This window comes from Pinus tabuliformis, chromosome 9, assembly GCF_031772625.1.
Source record: "Pinus tabuliformis cultivar Carrire ecotype Pingquan chromosome 9, CPIR1, whole genome shotgun sequence".
Lineage (NCBI taxonomy): Eukaryota > Viridiplantae > Streptophyta > Pinopsida > Pinales > Pinaceae > Pinus > Pinus tabuliformis.
The window spans coordinates 1,521,818,970-1,521,841,740 of record NC_142307.1 but is presented as its reverse complement, the minus strand read 5'-3'; positions in this window follow the sequence as shown (position 1 = coordinate 1,521,841,740).

Here is a 22,771-nt window from a genome sequence, read left to right as displayed (position 1 = left end):
TTTAACAACTCATCTAACTGTTTATTTACTTCTTCATCTATCATGGCTTATTGTTGGGACAATTAATTATTCTAAAAAAAGAAAATAACTACCACACATTAATTTGTCAACCTGAGGTTTTGTCTGGTAATTTCAAGGTTGTCTACAAAGTATATGCAACATGAAGTGTTAAAATTAACAATACCTAATGCTCTAATCACAACTAAAGTGACTACAACAAAGAATCAATTCCTAACTTGAAATACACTTTTAAAAGGTATGACTCTCAAGAAAACCGTATCTCCTAAGAAATCAATCAAAAATATTGAATTCTAGTTACTATTTTACAGGAAACAACAAGGAAATATACTAGATGCTAAGTTGATACTTAAGAAACAACAATCACAAATTTGAAGGAACAACACTAAGAAACTATTCTCTATGTAATCGAAATGAATAGATAACATGAAATAAAATAAACTAATGCAAAAACATCAATGATATATTGATAACCTTCAAGGAATAATAGTAAAGCAACAACAATTGTAAATTGACTTATCTAAAGAGAAATCCCTGTAAACCAATGTTACAACTACCAATATTATCTCTACTCAAAATAAAGTACTCGATTTGCAATTAATCTAACAAGTAGATTATATTCATGAAAGATAAAATTAAAAGCTAATGATACAAATGAAGACAATACCTCATCCAGGAGCAGGCCCGAACCACTGGAATCAAACTACCTCGTAGAAGAAATTAGAATAGTAAATTAACTCTTAACAACAAAAACTTGCATTATATTCTAAAATAATTATTACAACACTTCAACGAGTTCATAAAATGTGTACAAAAATATTACATCCAAAAAAACTCCCATTTGGGACATAAGTCCCCATCTTTATACCACAATCACAAATGATAAAAACAGTAAATATTTTAAGAAAGAGCAATCCTGAGAATCTAAAGATTCTCAGGATGCTCGTTTTCAATTACAAAAGGATCTTAATATTTCCCAGATTATGAGAACCAAGGGATTTTACTCAAACATTTTTGCTAGGACAATAATCGACCTCTCCTCTTGCTATAGTTATTTAAGACAACATCACATTATCCAATTTTTACCACGGACAAACTAGGAAACAACATCGAGTTCAAGTTGTCACAAAACCCTTATTTACAATAAAGATTCAATCATAACAAAATAGCACTTTTACAACTGAAATAGTTCATCAGCAAGGTGAAATAGAAAAAGTAAATTAATCTCTTCTAAAACCTATATTATGCAAGTTAATATATCGTAAATATAAGAAAAGGATAAGAAAAAAATATTAAAACTAAGAAATGGGTTAAGGGAATCATGAAAATTATGAGACCTAGCATCATCCTCCGAATGAAAATTTTGCATGCCCTCATGAAAATAAATGATTAACATGTAAGGAAGTTAAGGAGTAGGTTTCATATGGTTCTTCTCCTCTGAGCCTGAATCCACTCCTACTTTTGATTTCTTGGAAAGCCAAATACCTACCCGCCTCTAATAGTTCATAATAATACTTGTAGTAAGGCCGAGGGCACCAAATAATTGGACACCTATACCTACATCCCATCCATCTGATCCTAACTTACCTCATAGTGTTAACATAATCTCGCACTCTGGAGATAGCTTGCTGGAAAATATATAAGAAAAAAGGTTCCCTATTTTTTATTTCTCTAGGTGACACTTGCCATCTCATCTTGGAGCCATGGATAACTTCATCTCTTATGTCTTCTAGTTGTTCCCACCCTGAGTGTAATACCTCATTATAAATTTTCCCAAGTGAGGGAGAAACATTAGGCTTCACTATAAAGTGTTATGGTGGAGAATGTAGTGAAGGGATTTTCTGGATCACCCCTAACCTAGAGGTCAATATTATGTTTGTAGAAATTAATGTTTAGATTCAAAACTGCTCATGAAATTTACTAAATCACAAGACTTGAATCTACTCTACCAATCTGTGAAAGTTAATTCACCATATAAAAAGAGAATCATTGAAATGAAAAAGGAGACATCACACATACACAAATATTTAACTAGGGGAAAGAAACTTCTCAAAACCCCTTATTATATATATTGCATTAATCAAAGAATATATAAGAAATACAAAGCTTGCTCATGTTTGAGCACACCCTGCACTAGTATAGTCTATCCCTCTTCCTGACTGACCGAACCTAGCCCCAAAATTAGCAAATTTCAAGCCTTCGCAAGCTCCTATTTCCTTGCTCTATTCCCTTGGGAAATTGCCTCTATTATTTAGTAATTTCACACCAAGGAATTGTGCAAGTACAATATGCCATTCTTCTATCTGCATGCACCACCTGTACAATTTGGATTAGTTTAGAAATGATATTACACTACCCTTGAACTCCAATCTCAACTGGGTAACTCGAATTGTCTGCATGCAACAATTATTTCGGGATGATTGATCATTTAGTGTGAAAAATGTTCCATACCCACAACTCGACCTCCACTAGTTCTTCTGACAATTAGAACTAGTTAAAATGGAACTCAAATTAACTGAAATAGATTGCTACAAATTAGCAATCAATAATGTAGAATTGAACTCTAGTTTCTCCAACTCAAATTTACTGAGTTAACTGAGTGACAAGAGCCATGCCACCTCAGTTAACTACCTCCAAGTATTTTGGCGAAATTAAAATTTGAATTTTAATCTAGTTTGAGAAAGGCAGAGTAAAACCAATTTTTTCTTGTTGCATTTTCAACACTCCCTCTCAGCAAGAAAGGGATTATTAGATACCCCAATCCTGCTTCTATGGAAATTGAATTTGCCTCTTGAAAAATCTTTTTTTCAAAATATCTACATCTTGTTCCCCTATTGGAATGTACTGCAACAACATAATCCTCCTCTACACAGAATCTCATAGATGGTGATACCATATGTCAATATTCTTGGATCAATCATGAAATACTGGATTCTCAGAGAGCTTTATACAACTCTAATTGTCATAGTAAATCACTATAGGATCCATCTTTTGACCAAATAAACCAACATGAATCTTTCTCATCTAGATAGCCTCACATGTTGCTTGACTTGCAACCGTGTACTCTGATTATGCTGAGTTGAGTGCCATAGATCTCTGCTTGTTGATGTACCAAGAAATTGTTGCAGAACCAACATTACAAATTCCTACTGAAGTGCTCTTCCTTTTTTATGGACTCCCCTCCCAATTCGCATATGTGAATCCTTGCAGCTTCACTCCCTCTATCCATTTGTACCAAAGACCAAACTGAGTAGTGCATCTTAGGTATCTCAACACATGATTTGCTGCCTTTGAATATAATTTGGTTAGCTTAAGCATTGCTTGATTAGGCTGGTTAATTGCGTAACACATGTTCGATTGTGTGTTCACCAAATACATCAGTGAACCCATAAGCTGTCTGTAAATGGTAGCCTCCACTACTTCACCTGAAGTATCATCCTCCTTCCTCTAGTTTCTTGTTAGAGGATTCTTCATGTGTTTGCAACTGTCTACGTGGAACCTCTGAAGTATCTCATTTGCATTCTTTCCCCGAGAGACAAATAGTTCCCCATCTCCTTTCCATACTTCCAATCCAATGAAGTAGTGCATGAGGCCCATGTCCATCTCAAACTCTCTTGCAAGGTCCTTCTTGCAAGATCTGATCAATTACTCATCGCTAGAAAGGATCAAGTCATTGACATATAATATAATAATCAATAATTTACCTTCTACCACATCGTGGTAAAGGTTTTCATCTGCTTCACTTTTGGTGAAGGAAAAATCATGAGATAGTTATCGATCCTGATATACCAAGCATGAGGTGCTTGCTTGAGTCCATACAATGCTCACTTGAGTCTACATACATGTGACTCTCTATCAAAGGCCTTAAACCCATATGTATGCTCAATATACATCTCTTCCTAAATAACTCCATTGAGGAATGTTGTCTTCACATCCATTTGGTGCATCTTCCACCCCATTTGTGCTGACAGTTCTAGAATTGACCTAATGGATGAGTACCTTTCTACTGGAGCAAAGGTCTCCTCATAGTCAATTCCCTCCACTTGAGAGAACCCCTTGGCCACAAATCTATCCTTGTGTTTCTCTATGCTCCCATCTACTTAATTCTTCACCTTGTAAATCCATCTCAAACCAACCATTCATTTGTCTGTTGGTCTTGGAACCACTTCCGAAACATTGTTTTTGACAATGGAATCATATTCCTCTACCATAGCATCAATCCTTATTGGTTGCTTTAAAACTTCCTCGAATGAGGATAGCTCTGTCTCTACAATCTCTCTCATCAGAGCCATGTAGCCAGTGTACGGATCCACTGAACTCCTTTATTTTCCCTATGATGTGGGTGCTCACACATTCTCTCTAGCATCATGGAATAATCTATCAACTTCTCTAGTTCACCTCCTTCCTTCCCTGGATGTCTCTACTTGAGTGGATGTCTACATTCTCTTCTCCTTCACTTGTGGCTGATCCACAATTCTTGAGGTTCTTCCTTTGGAGCAAAAAACTCTTGATTATGCTGTAACTAAAGCTCACTCTCAAGACAACACCTCATTTCATTCTCCTCATCAAGCTTTACATCCGATATGACCAATGCCATCCTCAAGGATGGCAAGTACACCCGATAGTTGTTAGGTGTATCTGTGTACCCCAAAAATATTCCCAACTCGGACGTCGGCTCCAGATTTTTCCTTACTTCCTTGGAAACATGACATTAAACTGATGATCCATCTTGAGGGATACCAAGTACACATGATAGTTGTGAGTTGTATCTGTGTACCCCATAAATATGCCCAAATTTGTTGTTGGCTCTATATTTTTCCTTAATCCCTTGGAAGCATGATAGTGAACTAATGATCGAAAGATCTTGAAGTGTGACACATCTGGTTTCTTCCCTAAAAAAGCTTCCTCCACTGTACTCATGCCAAAAATCCTGTGAGTACTCTTGTTCTGCAAATAGAATTCTTTGTTGCATGCTTCAGCCCACAAGTGGAGAGGTAGACTTTGGTCATGCAACATCACCCGTGATACTCCCACAATACTTTTTTTCTTCCTCTTAGCCACCCCATTATGTTTTGGATTATGGGGTTCTGTCAACTCCCATTGAATGCCTTCCTTTGCACATCAATTTTTAAAATCATGCAACACGTACTCACCACCATTATCCTCCTGAGAGCCTTCACTTTCATGCCAGTATCTTTCTCAATATGTTCTTTAAACTCAACAAATTTGGAGAATGTCTAGTCTTTCTTCTGCATGAAGTAGGTCTAGCACTTAAGTGAGAAACCATCTACAAATATAACATAATACCTGTGCTTGGAAGTGGAGGTTGTTGAGAAAGGTCCACATACATTAGAGTGGATCCTTTCAAGGATTGCATGTGCCGTGATGTCCCTATCATTGAAGTTGGATTTTGTGTACTTTCCCAACATACACCCATTGCATGTATCTTGCTACTATAATGCTCCTTTGGGGAGGCCTGTAGAAATATGGTACATGATCTTCAAAGTACCATGATGCAAATAGCCCAGTCTTCTATGCCATAATTCACCTATGTCTTGGCTCTGCACCTTCTTTGCTTTTGTGCTCAATGCTACATAGTCTTCTACATATAATTTTTAGAGGTTCTTCACTCAAACCTTGATCTGCTTCACCTTTCCTGTGGCAATATGTCTCAGGAAAGCCTTCCCCTTTCTAAATATCACATCATACCTAGGGTCTTCCAACATAGCTACGAAAACTAGATTCTTTTTCAAACTCGGTACAAACATCACATTCTTGAGCCTGAGAGGGGAGCCAGACTCCCTCTTAAAAGTAACTCTACCAATATCAGTCACACTATACCTTCCATCATATCCCATATTGATGTGCATTTGGAGATCCTTCTCCTCCAAGTCACTGAAAAATTCTTTGTTTCTCGTGATGTGGAATGAGGCACCACTATCAAGATACCGCACACTACCCATCATTATGCTTGTTATGCATGCAAGGAGGGTAAAATAAAGTTTGAACTATGAAGCCAAGGCTTCACCTGCTACTCCTCCTACTGTCTTCTTTCTTACATTCTTGTGTGGACACTTCATTGCATAGTGCCTGAATTCATGACAAAGAAAACACTTGATTCTGGACAAGTCTTTCTTCTTTCCTCCTTGACTCGAATCATCTTTGGATTGGGATTTCTTCCCTTTCCCTTTCTTTTCCTTTCCAGCAAAGACATAGTTCTCCTCATCCTCATCCTTGGATGAGGTCTTGTCCTTTGTGCTCTGCCTTAGCTCCTCCTGTACCAAATCAGACCAACAGCATTCCCAATTGGTAGCTTCTCCCTCTCATTCAATGAATCTTGGTACTTATGCCAGCTCTTGGGAAGGCCTAGAAGGGATAGGTTCACCAAATCATCCTATGATACAATAACACCAACTTGATCAAGTTCATCACGACACTATGTGAACCTGCTTAGGTACTATGGAATGGTCTTCTTCCTCTGCATCTTGATATTTATAAGCTTGCCCTTGAGTGCCAATTTCTCGTGGTCACTATTACTTTGGAAATAATATGCTAGCACTTGCCAAATTACATTAAAGCCTCTTTCTCATGGGGATTAGAGATAATATGGTATCATACTCCCTCTAATATGATCCCCCTCACCTTGGAAAAACACTTCTTCCAATCTGATAGATTCTGACCATCAATTGTTGTTGGTTTCAAAATATAATTATCAATGAATTCCTTCAAACCATTATCCTCCAGTATTGTCTCCATCTAGTCCTTCCATGAAACATAATTTGAGCTTCCCTTAAGGGAATACTTGAGTCTTATTCCTTTGAAATCCATCTTCTCAGTCTTGAAGAAAACTTGCAACCTCAAACTTCTTGCAATGATGACTTTGAAATATTTGTTCTACAATGATTCTAGCTCTGATACCATGTAGAAATTAATGTGTAGATTCAAAACTACTCATGAACTTTACTAAATCACAAGACTTGAAGCTACTCTACTGATCTGCGGAAGGTAATCAACATCTAAAACAAGAATCATTGACATGCGAAAGGAAACATCACACATACACAAAGATTTATCTTGGGGAAAGAAACTACTCAAAACCCCTTACTATATGTATTACATTAATAATAGAATAGAGAAGAAATATAATGCTTTCTCAAGCCTGAGCACACCTTGTGTAACACCCTCCTCCCACATCTACCCAAGTAACCATCCAACCAGGGTAAATATGTGATGAGAGGCCACTATAATCGGATTCAGCCCCCTAAGTCAGCTTAAGGAAGTGAAATTGATGGAAACACATTGTACATACCTTCCACATCAGAAAAAAACTCCCAAGACCCATCCCCACCACTCAAGTAACTAGCTCCTCAGACCAACTAATGTTTAAGTACATTAAATTGTTGGACGCTCCCTTGATATGGAAAAGGGTGCGTATGGGAGGCTCCAAAAGCTCCCACAACAAGGGCAAGGGAGCTTCCGGGGAGTTTTTCCCCATTGTTTTTCCTGTGAATCTGGGATTTGTGCCACTTTCCAAGCTTATAATTCGGGTCACTGCCGAGAAACCTCTGTAGCTTTCAGAATCCATAACTTACATGAAAACAAGACTTTCAAGCCAAAAACTAGCTCCAGGACTAGGCATGACCATCCCCAACTGAGATTGACATTCTCTCAAACACTTGGCATCAATTCAATCTATAGGACATGAATGCAAGATAGAGCATAAAATACCGATAACTCATATGATACTTGACAAGAAGGATCACCACCCTCTTCCCTTCACTATTTTTACATCAATTAGGTCTTGTATCCATTATCCTTTCAGTTACAAGTAAATACATGAAATAAGCATGACTATAACTAGTCATATAAACATTATTATAACCAACATTAAACCATGTAAATAAAAATGAGATAACAACTATTAAGGCCACATAATAACAAGTACAAAAGAAAGAAAACTTAGCTTTGATTAAACATATGAAATAGCTAACTAGGTTCGGGACTTCCACCTACCACCAGACCATAGACAGGGTTGAACCAAATATTTCTTCCAGGCAGTCACCCCCGTGCCATATTCCAAGAATTAATGTGGGATCTCATGGATAAACCAATCCCAAAACGACCAAGGGAATACAATGGTTAAACCACGTCCACCCTCAACAAATCGTGATCTCACCAAAACCAGCGCCAAGATCACAAAACCAAACCGGCCTTGGAATGCCTCCAGATTCCGTCACTATCCTTGAGGAATTTTCCATCTCCTTGTCTCTTAAGATTTACCACAATACACACTGGATCACTAGGCCCTAAACTGAGACTCCACTCTCAGGGTTTACCGTGTATCCTGCCAAAACTAGTCAAGGGATTCCTAGGCCTTTGGGAATTTTCTTGAGACCACCTCCTCCCGACATTTTGAAACCATCTGGAAATTCCAAAGCTCAAAACCAAGAAACAATCCCATCACACCATGGCTATCCAAAACAAGGTAAGGAAAGGTTGAAAACTAGTGTCATAACCCAACAAGGCCATGCCACCAAAAACCAGAGAACCAAATACCAACATGCAAAGCCATGCATGTGAAAACCCACTAGGAAATCACACATGAAATATGTTACCTACAAGTATTCATGTTGAAGCTGCTTGATTCTGCTCTTCCTTGCTTTCTCTTTGCTTTCCTTTATTTTCCTTGTCCTTCCTTTGATTTCTTTTCCCTTCCTTGCTCCAGAGCTAGAATTCTCTAAGAAAACTCTAAGTGTCCAAGATTGAGAGAGAGAGAGAGAATATTGAGAGAGCTCCAAAACTGAGCTGACAAAAGGTTACATTGACCAAGCCTTAGCAAAAGCTTGTCAATTGGTCCTCAGAAGCCTCTTTATCAATGAGGCCTCCATTTTCTTCAATTTCCATTATTTTCCTTGATTTTCCTCCTCCATGTAACCTATATAACTTTTCACCTTCCTTTTCTCCTAATTTCCATTATTTTCATAAATAAATGTGCCAAAAATGCCTTTTCCTTTCCAATTGTCTTTTCCATTGCCTTTTCCAATTTCCTTAGCCATAATAAACTGAAGTGATACACATTAGGGTGTTTTTCCCACCATTCAGCTTGGAATATTTGTCCCATGACCTTGGTCTTATTTTTTCCTTTATTAACTTTTAAATGGAATTTTGGCCAAGGTTATTACACCCTGCACTAGTATATTCTATCCCTTTGTTTGACTGACTGAACCCAGCCCAACACTTAAACAATTTCAATCCTTCCCAAGCTCTTATTTACTTGTGTTGTTCCCTTGGGAAATCACCCCTATTATTAAGAATTTCACACCAAGGAATTATGCAATTATCATAGGCCAATCTTCTCACTGCATTCACCACCTATACAACTTGGATTAGTTTACAACTGATAGTACACTTCCCTTGAACTCTAATCTCAACTAGGTAACTCATATTATCTGCATGAAAAAATTATTTTGGGTTGATTGATGAGTTAACTAACTGATCACTAAGTGTGGTAAAAGTTCCACACCAACAACTTGACCTCCACTAGTTCTTCTGACAGTTAGAACTAGTTAAACTGAGAATAACTCAAATTAACTGAAATAAATTGCTACAAATTAGTAATAAATCATGTATAAATAAACTCAAGTGTCTGCAAGTCGAATTTACTAAATTAAATGAGTGACAAGATCCATGCCACTTTAGTTAACTACCTCCAAGTATTTTGCTGAAATTGAAATTTGAATTTTAATGTAGTTTCACCAAGGCAAAGTCAAAACTAGATTTTCTTGCTACATTTTCAGCAATGTTCTCTTCTCTAAAAAGTGTGATAGGATTTTTCTGACTTTATCTAGTTTAATGCAAATGATATGAAGGCCTAGAATTGGGCATATCCAATGAATGGGACAATTTTTTCCTTTACATATTCTTCCAAAACAAAGTTGTGCATGTAGATTTCACACAAGAGATACTTTATTTTCTCATCTTGCTTGTGGAAAGCAGTGATGAAATCCAACATATTTTAAATTGGCCACATTGTATAGCCTTGGCTTTGAGCAAAAAATATTGTTCAAGCAAAAAATAAAGCACAATTTCGTGTTGGAGATCTACATGCTAAGGCATCAGAGTAGATAGAAAGTTTTTAATCTCTCTGCTCTATGGTCTCACAAATACGCTCCTTCAAGGCCTGAATTTCTTTTTAGAAAGCTTAGTTTTGCATATGTTTCATCCTCTTTCATGGTTAGTTCCTGGTATTGTTGGAGCAACTTTTATTATTCTCTCTAAGGTGCTACTTCCCTTCGATACTAGCTATGGTCTATTTATCTTCTGCAAATGTTTTATTTTTTACCCTTATTTTAGCATCTACAATCAAAAAGGTATAAGAAGGCATAAGATATGTTTATGTTCCTCTCTCAATAGAAAGAAGTATAGGTTATGTTTGAGTCTCAACTTCAGTAAAAAAAGGTGGATGATCAATCAAAACCTCTTCTTCAATAAAACAGATGAAAAATCAGTTTGGGTTCCTCCTTCACTAGAAGCAAGGGAAAATTTGGTCTAAACACTTGTTTCAATAGAGACAAGTAAAAAATTAGTTCAAGTTTAAAAATGTTAGGCTTCTTTCTTCTTATCATCAATCCGCAGTTTCTATGCAAATCTCTTTCCATGACCCTCATGAAACTACCTGCTAGTCTGCAACCAACTTCTGATATTTTTCACCTTCCTCTATAATATGTCATTATCTCTCCTATATACAATAAATTCCTTGAGAATTTTTATTTTTACCTTATCCTTCACAGATTTGGTACTTTTAGTCCTTTGAGAAAAGTCTCTGGCAAGGATTGTTAAAGAAAGAGGAAGGGAAACAAATATTGTTAATTCATATCCTTCAACAGTAGTATTTTGGACATAGTCACTCATTAGAGGGTCAATGAATGAGTTATCAACTTCCATTGGTGCTCTACAAATCACAGGTTCTGAGAATTTGTTAACAAGAGGGTCAATCTGCAATCTGCTCGAAGGAGCAACATTAATTTCTTGACTCTCATTAATCAGGATTCCAAAAGGAAATTGTGGGGTTATGTCTTTCAGAGAATAGTGTTCTAATGCAATGGAAATAAAATCCCCAAAATGTTCCTGAGTAGAAATAGGTTCAGATTCATCAAAATATTCGAGAATGATAGTGGCCATGGACTCAACAAACTGAATTGCAGCTAGAGAATTAAGTGAGGAATTTTGATTGGAGTTAGGGGGGATGCCTTCCCATAAGTTTACTATTTCCAATAGGTTTTCCAATCCCTCTAATGATTGGGCCACTTTTATTTCCTTTTCTTCCTTTATTGATCATATTTGCTCAGGAACTGATGATTTCTAAGCCAAATTCTATTCAGTGGCTCTCTATTGTGCCCCCTTCTCATAAGACAATTATTGAATTAGATGTTGGCATTATGATTCAAGTGTTGTCCTTGATGGCAACTCACTGAGAGGTTGGTACAGGTGCTCAGAGGTTGGTACAGGTGATGGCAACTTAATCAGAGGACAGATCTTAGTACAGCATGACAAGAAAGTTCATACACGCAGGTTCGTTAAGCCCATGTCGCGTATACAAGCAGGTTCACTATATACCAAGTCGCGTATACGCAGGTTCGCTATATACCAAGTCGCGTGTACACGCTGGTTGGCTTCAGTAAAAGCGCGTGTATGTGGAAAACGTATCTTTGGTCCACGACGGTTATTCCTTGGAAGTTGTGCCTATGGTTTTGGACCTTGATGTCTCGACGAACGTGTTGATCCCTAGTTTTGAAGCTAATGGTATTGTGTTACTATGGTTTTGGACCGTGGTATTGTGAAGGGCCTAAGCCTATATAAGGAGAAGATCATTAGGCCAGAAGGGAAAAAGAGTGTGTGAGTGATAAAGATCTGAGGAAGTGTGAGATCCAAGTGCTGGTTATGAGTTGGTGATCTGAACCAAGGTTTCACTCATGTGGAGGATGATGAAGGATGGAACGAGATCTCAAGGCTTGGAAAGACTATCTTCATATGGTTTGACTGTGAATAGACTAGATCTATTGACGCATGTTTATTGTTATGATCTGGGTATGTTTTGACGTCTGATATAGCTGCAGAGTTTTAAGGTTGAATTTACAGATCTATACGCAGGTTGTCTTTGGTAAAAGAGCGTATACACGCAGGTTGGGCTCGTCAAAGTAGCGTATACAATGTGAAGTATGAATATGGAGTTGGATCTGGTTGTTGTTATGTTGTCTGTGTTTTTGACAGGGTTTCAGTGATTCAGTATTGGGTGATTCAGAGATTGATGATGCAGGTTGTACTACAATGGTGATTGTTTCATGGATCTAGTCTGAAAATTAATGAAACGTGGTCCTGGGAAGATTGTAGGCCGGCACCTACGTACTGGTAAACATATCAGCCAGTACAAGAGCCAGGGGGTTGTAGCTCCCTTCCAGGAGCAGCTGGAAAACGAGTGAAGGTTGTAGCCTTCTGTAGGGTTGGCACCTACGTACTAGTAAATGGATCGACTAGTACAAGAGCTAAGAGGGTTGTAGCCCTCTGCAGGTTGTAGCCTGCGTGCTGGTAAAGGACTGCACCAGTACATTGTAAAATAAGTTTCTTATTAAAGGAAGATAGAAACAAATTGCAGCTGGTGGTTTTCACCCACATTGGGTTTCCACCTTATATCATGGTGTTCATGTGTGTGGATTTTGTGTGATGATCTGTTCTGTTATACTGCACCTGTTTACTGTTAAAATGGTTAATAATGTTCTGATGCATTTACTGAAGATAAGTTAACTAAATCATAAGATCTCTGGATATACGCTAGTTGCTTTAGACACAGTAGCGTGTACACGCGGGTTCACTTAACTGAAGTAGCGTATATGAATCTGAGTATGAAATTGAAAAGTTTTATCTGATCTGATAATACTGATTCACCCCCCCCTCTCAGTATTATTTCCAACAATTGGTATCAGAGCAGGTCCTTCAGAGAAGCTTGATCGCTTGAAGGAGATTCGTAGAACAATGGGGAAGAAAGCACGTCAGAAGAAGAAGACAGCTCAAAGGAACAATGACAACCTACCGTTGAGTGGAAGCAAGTATTTAGATCCTGAATCACCTCAGATCGAAGATGGACAAGCAAATGAAGCACCAGATCAAATCATAGATCAACAAGATCTACCTAGCAAAAGGGAGAATACCCTCAAAGAAGAAATCATCATATTAAAAGATCAGTTGGAATGTGCATCCAAAATTCGACAAATGCTGCTAGCGCTGAATAAAGAGCAAGAAAACGAGATCCTCAAACTAAGGCATCAGTTGGATGAAGGAAGGAAAGCTGAAGAGACCTTGAAGAAGCAATGTCTGGAAAAATAAGAACAACATCAAGTTGAGGTAAATATCTTGAAAAGTAAATTAGAAGAAAAGGATAAACTATTACGATTTCAAGATAGTACTAAGATCTTGGATGATATTCTTAGTAGTCAAAGGTCCCCTGCTATCAAAACTGGTCTTGGTTTTCATGAGTCTATTGAAGGTGAATCTGGTTCACAAAGTAAGACAAGAATCTCTAATGCAAAATCTGAAAGACTCTACAAGGAGATGAAAGGACAACCCCATCAACAATCAAGGAAAGAGACTCCTCAAAGAAAATCTTTTACTCCTCCTATGAATAATGTTGAATGTTATGTATGTCATAATCTTGGACATGTTGCAGCCATATGTAGAAGAAGAAGGTTTCAAGACCATCATGCAGAAAGATCATCACATTCAAGGTACTTTAATGGATATTGCTTTTCTTGCAATATGTTTGGCCACAAAGCTGCTGATTGCTTTAGGAGGAACATGAAACATGTAAGATGCTATGCATGTAACAAGTTTGGACATAGAGCAAAAGATTGCAGGAACAAAACTCATGATAAGAAGAAATCATCAACATGCTTGAAGATATGGAAGAAGAAGGAAGTTCAGTCAGAAAAATGTGGCACAGCACAGGGTACTCAGCACAACACAAACATAACAGACTCAGGGGGAGCTGAAGGTGTAAAACTTCAGTGTTCTAATTCTCATACGCAAGTTTCATGAAGGAAAGCCGCGTATATACGCGAGTTTCACACTGCAAAGTCGCGTATATGTCAGTTTGTGAAAAAGCAGTGGGGTCTGATATGATCCGGTCCAGTATATGCTCTATTGGTTAGCAGTTACAGTCTGCTAAGGATGTCTGGAAATGTCTTGATACTTATGGCACAGGCTCAGGGGGAGCATATACTTCAAATAATGCATTGTTGGCATTACGGTTAGAAGTTGTTGAAGCTAAATGATACATCTTGCTGTTTGATCAAAGGAATGGTATTGCAGGCTGATGCTTATGGTATAGATCATGATGCTACTGGTGGTTTTCATAAGTCTTGGTCTAGATATTTCATCACTATGTCATGTATCTCTTTTGTGATATCTCTTTTATGATGTCAAGGTCATGTAACGGCCTATGTTGGTTTCCCCACTATGCCTGGAATGAATGATGTAATGTTCATGTCTTATCATGAGTAAACTCTTAATGTATCTCCACATGGTTAGGTGGATGAGTCAATATTGATATATCCCCACTAGGTTGGGTGATGAATGTATGTATTGAGTCTTTTGGTGATAGGAAGGTCTTCTATGATGTATAAATATTTGTTCTTCTTGAAGAACATCTTTTGTAGATCTTGCCTACAGTCAAGGGGAGCATGAACAGCACAATTCAGCAAGAGCAGGATGGATAGATTGGTACACTTTGGCATACACAAAGGGGGAGCACATTTGGAGATTTCAGTAGGTACTCAGGGGGAGTATGGACAGAAGAAGGTATACCAAAGAAGAGAATATCTTGGTCCGCCCTTTGCCCTTGATGTCAAAGGGGGAGAGTGATTTGGTGTTGTTGCCATCAAGTCTAAAGGGGGAGATTGTTGGCATTATGATTCAAGTGTTGTCCTTGATGGCAACTCACTGAGAGGTTGGTACATGTGCTCAGAGGTTGGTACAGGTGATGGCAACTTAATTAGAGGACAGATCTTAGTACAGCATGACAAGAAAGTTCATACACGCAGGTTCGTTAATCCCATGTCCCGTATACAAGAAGGTTCACTATATACCAAGTCGCGTATACGCAGGTTCGCTATATACCAAGTCGCGTGTACACACTGGTTGGCTTCAGTAAAAGCGCGTGTATGTGGAAAACTTATCTTTGGTCCACGGCGGTTATTCCTTGGAAGTTGTGCCTATGGTTTTGGACCTTGATGTCTCGACGAACGTGTTGATCCCTAGTTTTGAAGCTAATGGTATTGTGTTACTATGGTTTTGGACCGTGGTATTGTGAAGGGCCTAAGCCTATATAAGGAGAAGATCATTAGGCCAGAAGGGAAAAAGAGTGTGTGAGTGATAAAGATCTGAGGAAGTGTGAGATCCAAGTGCTGGTTATGAGTTGGTGATCTGAACCAAGGTTTCACTCATGTGGAGGATGATGAAGGATGGAACGAGATCTCAAGGCTTGGAAAGACTATCTTCATATGGTTTGACTGTGAATAGACTAGATCTATTGACGCATGTTTATTGTTATGATCTGGGTATGTTTTGACGTCTGATATAGCTGCAGAGTTTTAAGGTTGAATTTACAGATCTATACGCGGGTTGTCTTTGGTAAAAGAGCGTATACACGCAGGTTGGGCTCGTCAAAGTAGCGTATACAATGTGAAGTATGAATATGGAGTTGGATCTGGTTGTTGTTATGTTGTCTGTGTTTTTGACAAGGTTTCAGTGATTCAGTATTGGGTGATTCAGAGATTGATGATGCAGGTTGTACTACAATGGTCATTGTTTCATGGATCCAGTCTGAAAATTAATGAAACGTGGTCCCGGGAAGATCATAGGCCGGCACCTACGTACTGGTAAACATATCAGCCAGTACAAGAGCCAGGGGGTTGTAGCTCCCTTCCAGGAGCAGCTGGAAAACGAGTGAAGGTTGTAGCCTTCTGTAGGGTTGGCACCTACGTACTAGTAAATGGATCGACTAGTACAAGAGCTAAGAGGGTTGTAGCCCTCTGCAGGTTGTACCCTGCGTGCTGGTAAAGGACTGCACCAGTACATTGTAAAAGAAGTTTCTTATTAAAGGAAGATAGAAACAAATTGCAGCAGGTGGTTTTCACCCACATTGGGTTTCCACCTTATATCATGGTGTTCATGTGTGTGGCTTTTGTGTGATGATCTGTTTTGTTATACTGCACCTGTTTACTGTTAAAATGGTTAATAATGTTTTGATGCATTTACTGAAGATAAGTTAACTAAATCATAAGATCTCTGGATATACGCTAGTTTCTTTAGACACAGTAGCGTGTACACGCGGGTTCACTTAACTGAAGTAGCGTATATGAATCTAAGTATGAAATTGAAAATTTTTATCTGATCTGATAATACTGATTCACCCCCCCCTCTCAGTATTATTTCCAACAATTGGTATCAGAGCAGGTCCTTCAGAGAAGCTTGATCGCTTGAAGGAGATTCGTAGAACAATGGGGAAGAAAGCACGTCAGAAGAAGAAGACAGCTCAAAGGAACAATGACAACCTACCGTTGAGTGGAAGCAAGTATTCAGATCCTGAATCACCTCAGATTGAAGATGGACAAGAAAATGAAGCACCAGATCAAATCATAGATCAGCAAGATCTACCTAGCAAAAGGGAGAATACCCTCAAAGAAGAAATCATCATATTAAAAGATCAGTTGGAATGTGCATCCAGAATTCGACAAATGCTACTAGCGCTGAATAAAGAGCAAGAAAACGAGATCCTCAAACTAAGGCATCAGTTGGATGAAGGAAGGAAAGCTGAAGAGACCTTGAAGAAGCAATGTCTGGAAAAAGAAGAACAACATCAAGTTGAGGTAAATATCTTGAAAAGTAAATTAGAAGAAAAGGATAAACTATTACGATTTCAAGATAGTACTAAGATCTTGGATGATATTCTTAGTAGTCAAAGGTCCCCTGCTATCAAAACTGGTCTTGGTTTTCATGAGTCTATTGAAGGTCAATCTGGTTCACAAAGTAAGACAAGAATCTCTAATGCAAAATCTGAAAGACTCTACAAGGAGATGAAAGGACAACCCCATCAACAATCAAGGAAAGAGACTCCTCAAAGAAAATCTTTTACTCCTCCTATGAATAATGTTGAATGTTATGTATGTCATAATCTTGGACATGTTGCAGCCATATGTAGAAGAAGAAGGTTTCAAGACCATCATGCAGAAAGATCATCACATTCAAGGTACTTTAATGGATATTGCTTTTCTTGCAATATGTTTGGCCACAAAGCTGTTGATTGCTATAGGAGGAACATGAAACATGTAAGATGCTATGCATGTAACAAGTTTGGACATAGAGCAAAGGATTGCAGGAACAAAACTCATGATAAGAAGAAATCATCAACATGCTTGAAGATATGGAAGAAGAAGGAAGTTCAGTCAGAAAAATGTGGCACAACACAGGGTACTCAGCACAGCACAGACATAACAGACTCAGGGGGAGCTGAAGGTGTAAAACTTCAGTGTTCTAATTCTCATACGCAAGTTTCATGAAGGAAAGCCGCGTATATACGTGAGTTTCACACTGCAAAGTCGCGTATATGTCAGTTTGTGAAAAAGCAGTGGGGTCTGATATGATCCGGTCCAGTATATGCTGTATTGGTTAGCAGTTACAGTCTGCTAAGGATGTCTGGAAATGTCTTGATACTTATGGCACAAGCTCAGGGGGAGCATATACTTCAAATAATGCATTGTTGGCATTATGGTTAGAAGTTGTTGAAGCTAAATGATACATCTTGCTGTTTGATCAAAGGAATGGTATTGCAGGCTGATGCTTATGGTACAGATCATGATGCTACTGGTGGTTTTCATAAGTCTTGGTCTAGATATTTCATCACTATGTCATGTATCTCTTTTGTGATATCTCTTTTATGATGTCAAGGTCATGTAACGGCCTATGTTGGTTTCCCCACTATGCCTGGGATGAATGATGTAATGTTCATGTCTTATCATGAGTAAACTCTTAATGTATCTCCACATGGTTAGGTGGATGAGTCAATATTGATATATCCCCACTAGGTTGGGTGATGAATGTATGTATTGAGTCTTTTGGTGATAGGAAGGTCTTCTATGATGTATAAATCTTTGTTCTTCTTGAAGAACATCTTTTGCAGATCTTGCCTACAGTCAAGGGGAGCATGAACAGCACAATTCAGCAAGAGCAGGATGGATAGATTGGTACACTTTGGCATACACAAAGGGGGAGCACATTTGGAGATTTCAGTAGGTACTCAGGGGGAGTATGGACAGAAGAAGGTATACCAAAGAAGAGAATATCTTGGTCCGCCCTTTGCCCTTGATGTCAAAGGGGGAGAGTGATTTGGTGTTGTTGCCATCAAGTCCAAAGGGGGAGATTGTTGGCATTATGATTCAAGTGTTGTCCTTGATGGCAACTCACTGAGAGGTTGGTATAGGTGCTCAGAGGTTGGTACAGGTGATGGCAACTTAATCAGAGGACAGATCTTAGTACAGCATGACAAGAAAGTTCATACACGCAGGTTCGTTAAGCCCATGTCGCGTATACAAGCAGGTTCACTATATACCAAGTCGCGTATACGCAAGTTCGCTATATACCAAGTCGCGTGTACACGCTGGTTGGCTTCAGTAAAAGCGAATGTATGTGGAAAACTTATCTTTGGTCCACGACGGTTATTCCTTGGAAGTTGTGCCTATGGTTTTGGACCTTGATGTCTCGACGAACGTGTTGATCCCTAGTTTTGAAGCTAATGGTATTGTGTTACTATGGTTTTGGACCGTGGTATTGTGAAGGGCCTAAGCCTATATAAGGAGAAGATCATTAGGCCAGAAGGGAAAAAGAGTGTGTGAGTGATAAAGATCTGAGGAAGTGTGAGATCCAAGTGTTGGTTATGAGTTGGTGATCTGAACCAAGGTTTCACTCATGTGGAGGATGATGAAGGATGGAACGAGATCTCAAGGTTTGGAAAGACTATCTTCATATGGTTTGACTGTGAATAGACTAGATCTATTGACGCGTGTTTATTGTTATGATCTGGGTATGTTTTGACATCTGATATAGCTGCAGAGTTTTAAGGTTGAATTTACAGATCTATACGCGGGTTGTCTTTGGTAAAAGAGCGTATACACGTAGGTTGGGCTCGTCAAAGTAGCGTATACAATGTGAAGTATGAATATGGAGTTGGATCTGGTTGTTGTTATGTTGTCTGTGTTTTTGACAGGGTTTCAGTGATTCAGTATTGGGTGATTCAGAGATTGATGATGCAGGTTGTACTACAATGGTGATTGTTTCATGGATCCAGTCTGAAAATTAATGAAACGTGGTCCCGGGAAGATCGTAGGCCGGCACCTACGTACTGGTAAACATATCAGCCAGTACAAGAGCCAGGGGGTTGTAGCTCCCTTCCAGGAGCAGCTGGAAAATGAGTGAAGGTTGTAGCCTTCTGTAGGGTTGGCACCTACGTACTAGTAAATGGATCGACTAGTATAAGAGCTAAGAGGGTTGTAGCCCTCTGCAGGTTGTAGCCTGCGTGCTGGTAAAGGACTGCACCAGTACATTGTAAAAGAAGTGTCTTATTAAAGGAAGATAGAAAAAAATTGCAGCAGGTGGTTTTCACCCACATTGGGTTTCCACCTTATATCATGGTGTTCATGTGTGTGGCTTTTGTGTGATGATCTGTTCTGTTATACTGCACCTGTTTACTGTTAAAATGGTTAATAATGTTCTGATGCATTTACTAAAGATAAGTTAACTAAATCATAAGATCTCTGGATATACGCTAGTTGCTTTAGACACAGTAGCGTGTACACGCGGGTTCACTTAACTGAAGTAGCGTATATGAATCTGAGTATGAAATTGAAAAGTTTTATCTGATCTGATAATACTGATTCACCCCCCCCTCTCAGTATTATTTCCAACATTAGATTTCCTATTGCTAACAACTCATGGAGGTTTGAGGAGCTCTGTCCCTGCTGAATTTTAACAACGATGGCTGACCTTCTCCTCTTTTTAAGAAAGGAGGACGATAAGGTTGCTACTCACTTCTCTTCTCACCTAAGTTTATGAGGACTTATATTTTTAGGTTGCATGGATTCTTGTGAAGCATATCCTGTCATTGAGGTTTCATTTTGATTAGTCTTACTGTATCTTCCTACTTGCTCATTATCAGTTGAAATATTTCTAGATGTTACAACAATTGCTTCAGCTTCTAAGGGGATTTCTTGTTCACCCCTAGGGTTTCTTAAAAATCCATCCCAACTATGTTGAATTTGATTCAAACTCCTCAAAACTAGTAACTTAATGAGCCCATGATGGCTAAGAACTGAAGATAGGTATTTAGACTTCCTTAATCTACCAACAGTTCATGCAGCAACGAATGCGGAAAATAGGGAAGGTTCATAACTACGTTTTGTCTCATAAATACCAATAACCTGAGATGACTACCTCGCACTACGTCATATCTTCCATTGCAAGTGATGCACTGCAAATTAATGCTTGATAACTATTTCCAAAGGTCTGGAAGCAAACTGGAGTTATACCCTATCCCTTTCTTGACTAATTCTTCTCGAGGGTTTGAAAATAGAAATGCCACATTCTGTAGTGAACTGTGCGCTTTTCACCAATTATCCCCTTCTAATGAGAGGCATGTTACCTCTGTTATTATCTCTTTTCTTAATTGTATATACACATTCCTAACCATTGCAAGTCAATTATTCAAATTCTGCATGAATTTGAGTGCAACTTCATTATCAAATCCTTGTAACTGTTCACAATATTCACGCCATCCTACTCGATTCAGAATACCATGTGCCTCCTCTATGGATAGCAATTGGGTTGGTTCATGACATACTGAATGACCTCCCATCTTAGTTTTTTAATAAGGATTGGTTTTCAAATGGAAACAACAGAGTTTGGAAATATCAATGATTCATAGGATGAAGTTCAATGAACATAACATGCAACAACACCTTCTCGGGAATTCGGCGAACATAACATGTAATGACACCTTCTCACCCCCAATGGAATTTGAGGGACGTTCATGGCCATTGATCAATTTTGATGAGTTGATAGGATTATGATTAGAGGACAAGACTATATTAATTAATCGTGGGAGGACAACCATAAAAGATGGTGGTGGAGGAAGAGGAATATTTGTAACACGCCAAGAAATCATTATATGGATCGTCAATAATAAAGTGCAATAATGAAAAAAACCATTGCGATACGCAAAGCACTAATGTTGAAAGGAATAAGAGCATGAGGATATTTAGAAATAATGGAAGGTTGGAAACTATGTTTGATTAAGGAGTATCACATGGGAAAAATAATAGGAGTTAATAAAGAAGGATGATAAAAATGATTGCTTTTAGAATGTCCTATAATCTTTATCCCTAATTTGTAGAATTATTATTAGTTCTCATTAACATAATCACTTTATAGGTTCTATTTTAATAATTCTCCATAGGATTCTCAAACAAGTCTAATGATTTTCCTTTATTGATTAGTGATTTTAGGGAGTCAAGCTAGCTAACTAGATTGTAGTATTTAAATTAACTTTAATATCACATGCACATCCACTGCTGCTAGCAGGTGTCCATAGCCTCGACAGGGTTTCCTTTTAACCCTTTGAGATGCCAGTATCCTATCTATTAGAAATAAGTTCATAGCTTATAATTTTATTTCAATTTTATTAAGTGTCTACACAAAGCCATTGTTCTGGTGTGGTAGCTAGTTAATAACAACGACATTCACGGGAACTAATAATGTGAACAAGATGACTCGTGATGAGATCTCTTATCCCTTGTTGACTTTGTATTATTATTATTATTTTTTTTAATCATAAAATATTACTTAATATATTGGGTGGCATATGAACTCCTTAAGAGCTAGGGATGGCATAATTTTTTTTATAATAACTACTTGTTGGTTGGCTACCCTTATCCCCAAAAATTAATTTATTCAAAGGAATCATAGAATTGTTTGAAAAAAGGGAATGAGAGATGGATCCTTCGGTATCGATAGAAAAAATGTATAATTAGTTTTATAAATTTCTTACAAGATCAAGGAGTTAAGCATTTTAGGGGGTTCAAGAATCCATATAATAAAATCATCCTTTTAAAAAAAAGGTTTTCCTTTTAAAATTAAGTTCTCATGTGATAAATATCAAACAAACTAGTTATCCAACCATTGTATTGAAAAGGACTTAAAGTGTTCCTTATCGCAAAAAACACAAAGATATTGGCAAAAAAATCTCAACAAAGTCGCATCTAGGGAAACAATAATCACATCTAAGGAAACAAAGATTGTGGCTAAGGAAACAACAATTGTGATAACGCTGTTTAGAATAAGGAAAAGACAACTATGATAATGATGTTATGACTAAGAAACAACAACTATGATAATGGTGTTGTGATTAAGGAAACAACAACTAAAGAAATGACATTTGACTTAGACACAACAGTTGCAATAATTATCATAGAAATAATGTTTTTATAAGAAGATGTTCATGATATTTTCAAAAAATAAAGAAAATATGCACACCAGAAGAGAATAAAATCAATTTACACTATGTACACGGAAATAAGGGTTCCTAAAAAAATTTCACCTAATCATGGCCATGTGGATATTCCCCCGATTGGCTACAACCTGCAAGTTTGCATCA